The sequence below is a fragment of the Sesamum indicum genome, linkage group LG3, assembly GCF_000512975.1.
Source record: "Sesamum indicum cultivar Zhongzhi No. 13 linkage group LG3, S_indicum_v1.0, whole genome shotgun sequence".
In the NCBI taxonomy this organism is placed as follows: Eukaryota; Viridiplantae; Streptophyta; class Magnoliopsida; order Lamiales; family Pedaliaceae; genus Sesamum; species Sesamum indicum.
The window spans coordinates 7,419,825-7,424,320 of record NC_026147.1 but is presented as its reverse complement, the minus strand read 5'-3'; positions in this window follow the sequence as shown (position 1 = coordinate 7,424,320).

The following is a 4,496-nucleotide window of genomic DNA, read 5'->3' as shown; positions in this document are numbered from 1 at the left end:
ACAATATTTGTTAGAGAACTTTTTAGATGGGGTATATCTGGTATGCTGGGGCCACTTCAGCACATTTGTTTTCTCCACCATCATTAGTGCCTTTGCTCGTGTTGTTGCTAGGGGGGTGTAATTATGGTATTTGGGATGATAGAAGCGCTCCTTTCCTCATTCAAACTTTGCATTTTTGCTCCCCCCTTTTTCGAAGTCACGAACATGGTCGCGTCCTCTGCTCCACCATTCTCCATCCTTCATAACGTTCATCTCCTCCTCATCATGTCTTTTTGAGCCATCGCCATCAATTGTTCCACATCAGTAGGTGGATCGCGAGCCAGCGTTGAGGCCAACGACCCTTTTTTTAAACCATGAATGAGGATACTTACCATCATGTCAATCCTCAAGTCCTGCACTTCAAGTGTTTCATTATTGAATCTCCCCATGAAGCTCTTGAGCGATTCATCTTCACGTTGTCGGATAGTGAATAAATAAGTGGCACATCGTTTCTGTTTTCTCTTATAAGCAAAATGAAACTTGAACTTTTGCAGCAGCTGCTCATAGGTTTCGATTATCTCACAAGGCAGGCTGGTGAACCATTCTTGGGCCTTTCCTGTCAGGGTAGTGACAAAGAGTTTAGCCATGATTGGGCTTGGTTGCCCGTACAGGTTCATCACTAACTCAAAAGCCGACAAATGTTCTAGTGGGTCTTTCATCCCGTCATATTTTGAGAGGTCTGGCATCCTGAAATTTGGATCCACTATTTGCATCAATGTTTTGTTATCGAAAGGTGAGTTCCTATTTTGTACCACTAGTTCTCCTCTCTTCTTTAGCTCATCAATTTGCTTGGCTAATGAGGCGATTTGTTTACCCACATGGTCAACTTCTGCTTTCGAGATGGCTGGCTCTCATTGCTGCATGCCTTTGTTACTGGATCCTGCTTCGGAAGATGTTAAGCCGTGAGCTCTCGCGAGTTCCCTTGCGCTTGAATTTCCCGAAACTCTTTCCATTTGTCTGCTCTTGAACAATTGCCTCCTGGTGGTTTCCTTTTCTTGCGGCATTGTTACTCTTTTTTCGTATGCGATAATAGCGTTCTGACCTGCTTCTTCTATCATATTTCGCAGCTCCTCTCGGGTTAGTTGTATGGTCTGCTCTCCTCGTACCGGCATGTCTTCAATATATGGATTTCCTCTTGACGTTCCTTCCATCCTGTTTGAATCCTCAGTTTTCCCACAGACGGCACCAGATGATCTTGGTTGAAATCTACGACCTTTCTGTCCGAATGGCCACGTCCTCCTTCCAAGATGAATTTTTGGTCCTGAAGATAAAGCAGCACGTGAGTCTTGTCGGTGTACTCGGAAATAACCCCGGTGCTCAAGTTAGGATGGTTCGAAATAAAATAATGCGAATTTGAATGTTGGGTCGAAAATTATAGGTGGCAGTTATCCCAATAAATGAGCTCTTGGGAGTATTTATAGCCTCAGGGATACCTCATCATTCGAGCCACGTGTCATTCTTTTATAAGGTGATCTTGTGATTAGACAGCTCCTCTGTCGATGCGGATTTTTCTGAGAGGGTGGGTCTACCCGACCCGCTTTCATGAGATATGGATCTTTGCGTGAAGCATATTACAAAAATACCCTTAATGAAATATATTTTTTTATAATTTTGTATTTTCCCCATCAGGACCCTTAATATAGATGTGGCAAATAATACTTTGGAATTAATTCCTTTTTGTAATTATAGCACTCTAGCTACCAAAGTTTTAAAAATGATCGAAATTACTAATGTGGACAACATTAGGGCTTTTTTGTTTGGGACTTTTACTGACTGAATATTTTAACTTTACCTGTCACATAAGTGCTTATGTGGAAATTTTCCTGCCACATAAGCAATAACATGAAAAAAATAGGGGGGACACTTTTTTACTTGTGTTCTTTTTATTGATTGGATATTTTTTCTCTCTTCTACCACTTAAAGGCTTATATGGGGGAAAAAAGATCAAATTGCATAAAAATAAAATTTTAATTTATATTTTATACTAGCTGTCAAGAGACGGTGTCGTTGTGTGGATATAAAATAATCTTATACGTTTTAAAATATATTATAAATTAGAATAAAATATGTAACCCAATACATTAGTGTAAAAAAAGAAAATCAACTTAAATGGATTACCAATGCAAACAAAATAAATATAAAATTGCAAAAAAACAGAATTAGTATAATAAATAATTACAAATTTTTAAAAATAATTTCTTATTTGATAAATAATTATAGATTTAAAAATAAATTATTATTATATATAATATAAATTTAAATTATTTAAAAAAAACTAACCCCCCACGCTTACCCCCACCGGCAATTAGTTTGAGGACAAATAGGATTTATTGACCTGAATTAAGACCTGTAATTATTTAAATAAATGTTGAGTCATGTCTTTATAATTCTTTTCAAAATATATTTTTTTGGGATACTTTTCAATTTCTCTTAATTCTCATTAAAGCTTGAAGATGAGATCTTCAATTTCCTTTCGAAATTTAGTGCTTTAATTTTGCTTTGTAATTTTTTTTTCTTTTTGTCTTTCTTTCTTCTTCTTTTATGAAGTAACAAATAATTCAAGTAATTAATTAATTATTCCTCTCTCTATTTTTTAAAAACCAAAAGAATAAAAATAAAAATCAACTTTTGCTATTTGAATTAAGTATCATCATATCTCGATCAATCATCGATCTGTACGAAGTTATTATTTATAGTATTATATGTATACCAAGAGTTTATTTCATGATCTCATCAGAAAACAAATAATTGATGTTTCAAACTATGTAATTGTCCTTACCTTGGAGGACAAATTTTCGGACGCGTTTAATAATAGACAGAATAATTAAGTAATTTGCTGGAATCTGTTCGATACTTAATTAAATAATTAGTGCCAGTTGAAGTAATAAGATCAAATATTTCTTCTAAAATTGAATAATTGAGCGTGCATGAGATGCGCACATCTTTCCTTTACTTCCACCAATAATTGGTAGCGTTTGGATCAACTGAATTTGAAACGATAGTGCTCGAAGCATTTTGTTCGACGATAGAATTTCAAATAATCATAACTTTTTATTCTGCAGGAGGAATTATATATGCGCAGAGCGATTTATTATGCACGTAATTGTCTTTTCAAGGAGAACCTAACGTCTCATTATTTTTTTAATAAGGGGCCACCGCTTATTGGGAATTCGATCATTTTGACTATTGTTCGGGCATATTTTTTTACAAACAATTTCATATTTTTTTAGCAGAGTTAATTTTTTTCTTCTTCTTCTTCTTTTTTTTTTTATTTTTTCTGTAGGTTTTGGTGTGGGCTTCATATTTTATCAGATTATTACGAGGGTATTATGTATTCTTTAGTTGAATTTAACAATTTCCTGAGATAATGGAGTGTTTGCAAACGCTTTTCAACTCCTGGCTCTCAAAAAGCACTTTTAAAGTGTTTGGGATGCCAACTTCTGCTTTGAACAGTTAATATTTGAGTGTTTAAATAATTGGAGAAATTTAGCAATAATCAAATTACACTTTTATATATTTAGTATTTTAAAAATTTTATATTTTATTTTATATATCATCTAATTATATTATTTTGTTCACATATTATTATTTGATTAAACATATTTATTGTAATAATCCAAATAGAATTATTATTTTGTGAAAAATTATTATTAAAAAAAAAACAAGTGAAATACTAAGCAAAAAATAGTATCTTTTTAACACAAAGGGACAAAATGGTAGTTAATCAATTAGAAGTGATTTTTCTCCAAATACTATCCAATTTAGTTTTTATCTGCTTTTTACATTTTTTACAAACACTATCTACTTTTAATTTTACTATGACTTCCAACTTTTTCTAAAAATCACTTTTTATAAAAATAGAAGTTTTTGCAAACACTCCCAACCTAAAATAGCCTGCTTTGCGCCCTAATTAGCTTAATTAGTTATGGCTCTCTCTTTTAAATTGAGTACCTGCAAATTAATTTTACTGTCGAGAATTATCCAAAAATGAACTATTTTTTTTTTCAATGACGAGTTTTTAGAGGCTTGTAGACGACTTCTTCAAATATTCTCCCAATTTTATTGCTTCCGTTCCATCAATAATTCACTCGATCACTCTATGATCGAATTAGTTTTATGATTCAGAAAGCTAGCTTTTTAATCCAAAATAAGTGTGGCCAAATCAAATCAATCACACAATAAATATATTACAATTCTTATTATATAATTACTTCATGTCTAGCTGAATTCGATATGGGTTAAATTTTTTCTGTGATTTAAATGACATTTGGGAGTTAACACTTGCACAATCGTTGCCTTTTAATTTTCAAAATCATGTAATAAAATAATTGAAAAAATTGTAATTTTCGTCATATAACTTAAAGCAGGTAGCAATTTTGGTTCTACACGAGTTAATTTTGTAACTTTGAAAATTTGGCAATATTAAAATACAAATAAAAAATGAGAAACTCATAGAG